Consider the following 9,014-nt stretch of genomic DNA (forward strand, 5'->3'; position numbering starts at 1 on the left):
ACAGACAGAATACATACAGTGAGAATTTTCTGTTTACACGGCGGCCTCTGTAATAGGAAGTCCCGTCTCTGTGCTACCATTGAACTTTGAATTAAAGAGGTCACTGAGAAAACATGAGATTTTCCTGTATGTAATCTGTTGGCACTCGTCCTGCCCCCCTCCCTGTCCCCCCTGAGGCATCGATCAGGCTGCACTGATGGCAATGGTAAGGCTGCATTCATGGCAATGGTGAGGCTGCATTCGTGCAATGGTGAGGCTGCATTCGTGCAATGGTGAGGCTGCATTTGTGCAATGGTGAGGCTGCTGTCATGAATATGCACCAAGTCTGTCCGCTTACCTCATCTCCATGTGTTGTTTAGAGGCAGATCCTGTTCTGGTTTCCCTTTTTATCACTTCCTCTTCCTGTATGGCTCCACCCTAGTCCATCCCAGGAAGCCTATATTAACCTTTGCTCTACAGGTCTGCAGTGCTGTTCAACAGTGTTCCAATGCTCAGTTCCTGTCTGCAGTGTATTGCTAGTTCCTGGTTGCAGAGTGCTACGATCATCTTCCGTGTACCGTTTTGGCTTGTCCCCGACTTCCCTGTCTGCCTGTGCCCCTGACTATTTGCATGTTCCACGGTTATCCTTGTTTGCCTGTTGCCCTGACCTCGGCCTGTCCATCACCATTGTTTGTTCTGCTGGCTGCTTCCCCCTTCTCCCTGCGGAGTGTGACTTGAGGGATCTCGGGGATGCGACCTGGACCCAGTAGCGGCCAAGACCATCCTTACCATCAAAGGCTCTGGTGAATACAATACTGGGTCTTAGACTCCGCGCCCTGGGTGATCTTAGGTTCACGCTTCGTCTCTGCTAGCAGTAGTCGGCCATAGGATTCACCACCCTGTGGTGCATCCCTGACCCCTACGGGGTGCACTTGTCACCTGGCCACAGGTGACCTGACAGCTGCATTTGTGCAATGGTGAGGCTGCATTTGTGCAATGGTGAGGCTACATTTGTGCAATGGTGAGGCTACATTTGTGCAATGGTGAGGCTACATTTGTGCAATGGTGAGGCTACATTTGTGCAATGGTGAGGCTACATTTGTGCAATGGTGAGGCTGCATTCGTGCAATGGTGAGGCTGCATTCGTGCAATGGTGAGGCTGCATTTATGGCACTGATTAGGCTGCATTGATGGGAACTGACCCTTATTTTGCTTGACAGTTCTTTATTTAAAATGTACGTTTTTTTTCCTGAAACTTTCCTCTTAAAATGAAGGTGCGTGTATTAAGCCGATAAATATGGTATATTCAAATAACCCGCCCAAGCTCATCCTTAGTCCTGAGTGGGGTTAGGGGATTCAAAAACTAGACACAAAAACTAGATTATATATATATATATATATATATATACAGTATATATTGTAGAGGACGCCGTGGCTGGGTCCTGGAAGGACGTTATATTTCCCCTCTGTTTGGACTGTGGTCCCTTTAAGGGAACAGAAAGGGTTAACGCACCTGTCTAAGGAAGTGGTTTAAAGTAGACAGGAAGTTGTAGGTGAGAGTGGAGGAGTGTAGTAGAGTCTATGCATGGTAAACAAGAAAAAGCTATGAAAAGCTGTGAAAGGACTTGGCAGTGTCCTGCCTGGAAGCCTGCTACCTGAGAACTTACCTGCAAGAACTGTTTAACTGCGATAGCAGTTCTGAGCTTTACGAATCAGTGAGACTGATTATTTTGTTTTTGCTGCTGTGAAGCCATTTGTGTTTAATAAACCTCAGTTTTGATTTAAACAGAAAAAAGAACTATCGGTGTCTGTCTTGTGCAGTGCCACATCCAAATAAAAAGTCAGAAGAAAGAATTGGGTCCCCTAACTGGACTTTTAAGGCACCAAATTATTATGATTCACAAAGTGACCAACATATGTGATAGAAAAACGATTATATTTTGTAACATTTATTTAGAAATATAAAGAGAATTCAATAAAAACAGACATGATCTGGGGTAGACATAAATCGTTGAACAGACAAGTACAAATATACAAAATTGCACTATATAATGTGATTCTTCAAATTATCCCAACGTTTCTGAGAGGTGTCTCTCTTTCTTCAGGGGTATAGCGAAGGATCAACCGTTAATCTATAACATGTATGATACATAGTCAATATAGACCGTACGATATTTATTTACAAAAATAGTAAAGTAAAAAATATGATAATGATTTTTCAATACTCACAGCTGAAAAAGCTGTACCATGGAAAAGTCATTCCGATCATGTGATTAAAAGCACGAGCTGCATTCTGGTCTAGAATCACTGGTGTAAACAATTAACCAGGGGATTGGTAATTAGATCCTCTGGTGTGTAGCCTGGATCTCCCACAAATAAGAGTGCTGCTGGAGCCAAGTCTATCTGGGCCCTGTAAGAGTAGTATACAGTGGTATAATATAGATCCTAGATTGAGGATTTATCTGACTTGAATTGAAAAATATAACAAATGTCTTACCAGATTATTCTTAATTGGTGAGATAGTTTATTTAGATTTTGGACAGCTGAAAAAGTATAAAAATGAATGCATCGTTATAGTAGTTTGGAATATATTCCTTTAAAATAATTTACTTAGTTGTTTTATAATCTCACAGGCAAAATAAATAAAAATATATAGATGCCAGCAAAATTGGCTATATGTGCTTATCAAAAATAATTTAATTGTGATCAATAAGAACAGTCATGCCACTAGGTGGCACATGTCAAAAAGCCATTCCTGGCTGAGATTTAGATGCATTCAATGAATGGTTGATTCTATTATACATTTTTATTAAAGAGTCACAAGATGTTCCAGCAACAAGACCAAACTATGGGAAGGAGATTATTTGAATGCAAATAACAAGTGAGAAAAGAGTTTCTCACTGAGCAAATAAAATGAAGTAAAGAATTATTTATTACCTTGGAGAGATCAGTGGAGGGAAGAAGTCATGTTGTCCAGATCTAAGCTGGACCGTGAATGACTGCTTTCCCTCCTTTGAATATATACCCTCCTCTCGCCTGCAATGGATTGCAGCTGTGCTCGCACGGCTAAGGAGGAGGATATGGGCTGGCAGAGAGACTGGATCCCTGGGCCCTGTGTGAGCGAGCGTCCGCCGAACTGCACATTTGCGCGCGGCGGGATGACGCATCACATCAGGGTCCACCGACGCGAGAGCTCCTCGTACGCACTGGGCATGTGCACAGAGAGGAGCAAGATGGCGGCCAGACGTGGGTGTAATTGCTGGAATGCCAACTAGTGCTGCCACATAAACAATGTCTCTGGGCAGAAAAATTGCCTCAGGCACCACTCTAAAGGGGAGGAATAATTACAGGCAATAGATGTTGTTAAATTCAAGATATATTAGATAGTATCAAGCGCCAGTCATACGGTCGCCCTCTAGTGGCAGTTATTGATATGACAGCGGAATATTTAAAGAATAGCAAGACCAATGTTAATAGGCCAGAATGGAGCTTTACATTGTTACAGGCATATACAAAGGATTAAATATTAGCACAAAGGGAACAGAAACCAAAAAAGGGAAATTGTTTTGAAACAGAACTTATGATTATATAAGTTGTTATTATTTTACATAGCCTTTAATTACACAATGAGCGGGTAAATTGCATAGTTAGCATTAATGTTTGTGTAGTTTCAAGTCTGTATCTTTGCAATATAAAAGGAAAAACATAAGAAAGAGAAAAGGGGAAAAAAGGGTGGAGAGTTGTATTTTAGATATAGTTGGCATTATCTGGATTATTTCTCCACCCCCTTAGAGGAAAAGCCCTCTAGGAAAGGTTTGAAGCATACGGCTTCATTCAATCCGGGGGGCATTGTTGCCTGTAATGTATATATCCACCGTAGTTCAAGCTGAAGGAGAACTTTGTTCCAGTCCCCTCCCCTGGGGTTGGGGTGGACACGATCTAAGATAAGAAATTTGATGCTGGGAAATTTGCCTGCATGTACCAATTGAGTGTGTCGTCCCAAAGGGAGCTCTGGATCGTTTTTCTTCATACTCCTGATGTGTTTGTAGGCACGTTGCCAAAATTGTAATTTTGTCTTGCCTATATAAAAGCAACCACAGTCGCATCGTAGCATGTAAATAACACCAAATGTTTTACAATTGGCGAAATGTTGGGGACGGAAAGTTTGACCATTTGGGAGCAGTGGATTTTTGTCCGTGTACATAAATTTACAATATTTGCATTTCCCACACATGAATGTGCCCTGAGCTTTTTTTTTTTTTTAATCCAACAAAAGTTTTATTTGTTTTGCAGAGGTACAAGGCATACAGAATCCCCTCGACACGTCGGGGACATAAACATAAAATAGAGAAAAAGATCAAGGCCATACAAACAAGTACAGATATAGCAATCCCATTTTGGAGGTGAATCCCCTCCCCCGCCACCACTCCGGACATTACTCTCATGGCATCCGCTCCCATCCAGATCTCACCCAACATTAATACCCAGCAACCTATCCATCACCAAGTCCACCGGGGCTAGGCCCGGTACATCCAACCATTTTGCCCATAACTTCTCAAACTTGTGGGCATTGCCCCTGTGTTGGTATACCAGTTTCTCCATCCTCATCGTTGTCCCAATGTTGGTGATCCACTCAGCACGGGTCGGGGGGGCCTCAGCTCTCCAATGAACCATGATGAATTTCCTCGCCTGGAACAACACCCTGTGAATCACTTCCCTGTCCACCTCTTCCCATTCGTACTCCTCCAGAGCCCCCAAGAGACATGCCCTCGGGTCCTGCGGAAGAGTCACACCAAATGTTGAGTTAATGGTACTCACCACTCCTGCCCAATAGGTGTGGAGTTTGGGACATCTCCATAACATATGGATCAAATCTCCATGGTCTCTCTTACAGCGTGTACAAGTAGGGTCAAGTTGCGGGTTCATCTTACTAAGTCTGTGTGGGGTGTAATAGGTACGTAACAGGATGTACAACTGGGTAAGCTTTTGTGATACATTCAGGGAGCACTTGCCCACCGCCTGAAAAATCTCCTCCCACTGTTCCCCATCCAACTCTCCCGCATCCGCTTCCCACCTCTCTCTTATCCTCAGGGGGTGCTGCTTCATCACATATTGCAACAAAATGGTATAGCACTGGGAGATAAAGCCTTTCGACGTTTCAGCGTCCCCCAGAAGATCAAAAGCAGGAGTAGGTGACAGGCACCACTCGGAAGAGCGACCCTGCACCACCACTGCATGCCTCAGCTGTAGGTAGGAGAAGTACATTGACTGCGGCAAGCCAAACTCCTCTTGCAATGCAGGGAACGTACGTAACACTCCATTACGAAATATGTGTGTGAGGTGTGTGACCCCATATCTTTTCCATCTGGTCCCCGATTGCAACTTGGCGAGTTCAGTGTAGGTGTCATTCTGCCATATTGGACTGTATTTCGTGAATCCTTCCGCATTCTGAACATATTTGACCTTATTCCATACCTTCTGGGTTAGACTAAAAGTGGGGTATTTCTTATGTGGTTTAGCAAAGGCCTGTGCCTCCAACGCGTCAGGAATCGGACTTCTGCCCACGGTGTGCTCCAGGAGCTTCTGAGCCGAGGACCGCACCGCCGGCCGAAACATACCGACCAGCTGCTGCATCTGGGCCGCCAAATAGTACAGCCAGGGGTTTGGCAATGCCAATCCCCCACTATCCTTAGGTCTCTGTAAGTGCTCTAATTTAATCCTAGGAGCCCCGTCTCTCCAGATGAGGCCTCGAAAGATGCTATTAACCGTGTGAAAAACTTTCAAGGGGATGACCATGGGGGTGTTATGGAGGAAGTATAATAACTGTGGCATAAGTATCATCTTAACTAAATTCACCCGGCCTGCAACCAATAACAACAGGGCCTTCCAAGTTTTAACTTTGTCCCTAAATCGCAATAACAAGGGGGATATATTGAGACGGATGAAGTCCCGTGGCTGAGCCGTGATCTGCACCCCTAGGTACTTAAAGGAGGGAGTAACGGGAATAGGACACAAGGGATTAATTACCTGCGTGTTGTCACCGTCCAGCAAAAGCAAGGCCGACTTTGACCAGTTAATAAGTAAACCGGAAAATCGGCCAAACTCTGTGATCGCTACCATGGCCTCTCTAAGGGAGGTGTCCGTATCCCCCAGCAAAAGGAGGGTATCGTCCGCATATAACATCACCTTTTCCTGCTCATCTCCATAGCAGAAACCGGTGATGCGAGGGTTGGCTCTGATACTAATGGCCAGCGGCTCAATAGCCAAAGCAAAGAGGAGGGGAGACAGAGGGCACCCCTGCCGAGTGCCCCTCCTCAGTGCGAAACTCCCTGACAGGGAGCCAAACGCCCTTATTGCCGCCTGTGGCTGGCAGTATAGCAAGCGCACCCAGGAAATGTAAACCGGACCAAACCCGAATTTCTGCAACACCGTCCAAAGGTAGTTCCAATCTATACTATCAAACGCCTTTGTGGCGTCTAAGGACAGTAGCGCCCTACTGCCCATGTTGTCCGCCCGTGCCTGTATATTAAGGAACAGTCTCCTAAGATTGACCGCCGTGGATTTATTGGGCATGAAGCCAGCCTGGTCTCCATGCACAATTGAAGTTATCACCCCGTTCAGCCACATGGCCAGCACCTTGGCTAGTATCTTAATGTCACTTTGCAGTAAGGAAATTGGGCGGTACGCACCTGGGTCTACAGGATCTTTGCCTGGCTTAAGTAGCAGGACTATGTTAGCCTTAGTCATAGACGGGGGTAAATTCCCCCTTTCCCTGGCCTTGTTAAAGACCTTCAGTAATTGGGGGAGTAATGTTTCAGAGTACTGTTTATACACCTCCATGGGCAGCCCGTCTTCCCCCGGGGCCTTGCAGTTAGGGAACGCACCGACCGCCCCCACCAGTTCCTCCACTGTGATCGGCTTATCCAGCAGAATACGCTGGTCAGCAGTCAGTTCTGGGAAGGCCAGTTGGGCTAGGTATAGCTCTAGGTCTCCCTGTGTGTATGCCGTGCCCGAGCTGTACAGGGTCTCATAGAAACCCGCCAGTTCCTGCATGATCTGTTCTGGTTGCGAAACTAATCCTCCAGAACTAGATCTTATGGCCCCTATAGCCGGCGATCGTTGGTGGGAGTTCGCAATCCGGGCCAGTATACGGCCGGTTTTCTCACCCTCCTCAAAGAACGCCTGTTTTGCAAAAAAACGTTTCTTCTCAGCAGACGATGAGAGAAGTTGCTGGTAGGCCGACTGAGCGGCCTGCCAGGTTTCCCTGGTCGAGTCAGAAGGATCCGCCACGTAGGCCCTCTCCATGTCCTGAACCCTGTTCTCTACTTCAATCAATAAAGCTGTTGAGGCCTTTTTAACCCCGTTCACTTCCCTGCTAAGTATGCCTCGAAAATGCGCCTTGAAGGCGTCCCAATGTTCCACCTCCATGTCCATCCCTGCACCCGCTGCAAAGTACCCCTGTACCTCCTCCAATATCTCCCCATGTGAACGTATGAGCTGTAACCAGAACGCATTCAATTTCCATGGTGCCTTAACTAAGTTCCCCTGCGGAGCCACTAAGAGCTGTATCACTAGAGCTGAGTGATCCGACACGCTGCGGGGCCTGTGTGACAGGTCCGCTATCAGCGGAAGCATGCTCAGATTTCCCACCCCCAAATCAATCCTGGACAGACAGCCGTGAGTTTTTGAGAAACACGTAAACTGCCTGCCTCCCGGGTTACGGTGTCGCCAGACGTCCACCCAGCCCACCTCTTGCAACAACCGCGCCAGGGGAGTACTCCTAGCGAGGGCAGAGGGTCTAGGGGCCGGATGTCGATCCGCCACCTGATCCAAGCAACAATTGAAATCTCCCAACACGAGCAGCGGAGCCTCCGGCCTACCGTCCAAAAAAGAGAGGAGGAGCCGGAGCACCACTGCCGTGAAGGGCGGGGGAATGTAAACGCATGCTATGACACAGATTAAGGTACCAATTTTACAGTGAACAAATACATAGCGGCCCTCTGGGTCTATAACACTTGCAATCTCCTGAAAATCCACTGCATTATGCACCAGTACACTCACCCCCCTCGAAAAGGAGGTGTGTGTAGAGTGATACGCCTTACCCACCCATTTGTATTTCAGGAAGCACACGGTCTCCGCCGTCAAGTGAGTCTCCTGAAAGCAAATCACCCCTGGCAAATATTTCTTTAAGCACATAAACAACATTGTACGTTTTAGTGGTGAATGCATACCCCTCACGTTCCATGAAACAATAGGCACTTTAGCCATGAGAGTCCTCCACTAAAATCATGTAACTATACACTGGTGAGCATAAATACACATTCTGGTCCCATGTCTGGGAAGGCAGACCCACCCCCAGGACCGTCCACATCTGTATACTACCTTGCAAGTGGGCCAAAGGCCTAAGTCTCGTGCGATGTACCTCTTTCCACGAATGGCAACTGAAAAAGTGATAGAAATTAATGTAACCTGTGGACCAAACGGGCCCCAAATATCCACGTATCGCCAACAGGGCGGATACAACTCTTTTTGCGATTACTTGTCGACTGACACTGTTCGCATTAACCATCAGCATAGCACACTTTTTGTTTAGAGCATCTCTCCTCACATCTTGCTGCCACTTATCATGTCCCCCGGCCAAGAGGGTGAAGAAAGAACCAAAAAAGAAAAAAAAAGATGCGGAAATGGATCTTCCTATATGGAGCATAAAAGTCTGAAAAAGGAGATCAACAGGGAAAAAGTAGGGGCTCCCCCCTAAACAGGATCAACTCAGACATTCTCTCATTTGTGCAGGATAGGTGCCCAAAGGCAAACAATAAACCTCCCACCCCAGTCCCAGGGCTCACTCTCCTTCCTCCTGCGCTCGCCTTTGTAAGGATTGTTCATTGCGGTCCAGCCACGACATGGCCTCCTTAGCGGATTCAAAAAATTGGGCTTGGCCCCCAACCACCACTCTGAGCTTCGCAGGGTATAGCATTGCGTAGGGAAGTTGCAGGTTTCGCAACCGTCGCTTCACATCAAGGAATTTCGCCCTG

The 9,014-nt window shown here is 46.6% G+C and overlaps 1 long non-coding RNA gene across 1 annotated transcript; it reads right to left on the minus strand.

Moving 5' to 3' along the window:
• Nucleotides 1-1,969: 1,969 nt before the first annotated feature.
• LOC120910721 lies at nucleotides 1,970-3,083 on the minus strand. The gene is made up of 4 exons (XR_005741552.1): nucleotides 2,917-3,083; nucleotides 2,477-2,522; nucleotides 2,209-2,389; nucleotides 1,970-2,111 (listed from the first exon to the last, which is right to left on the minus strand). It is a non-coding gene; the product is annotated as an uncharacterized LOC120910721 (long non-coding RNA).
• Nucleotides 3,084-9,014: the final 5,931 nt, after the last annotated feature.

This window comes from Rana temporaria, chromosome 8 (assembly GCF_905171775.1).
Source record: "Rana temporaria chromosome 8, aRanTem1.1, whole genome shotgun sequence".
Lineage (NCBI taxonomy): Eukaryota > Metazoa > Chordata > Amphibia > Anura > Ranidae > Rana > Rana temporaria.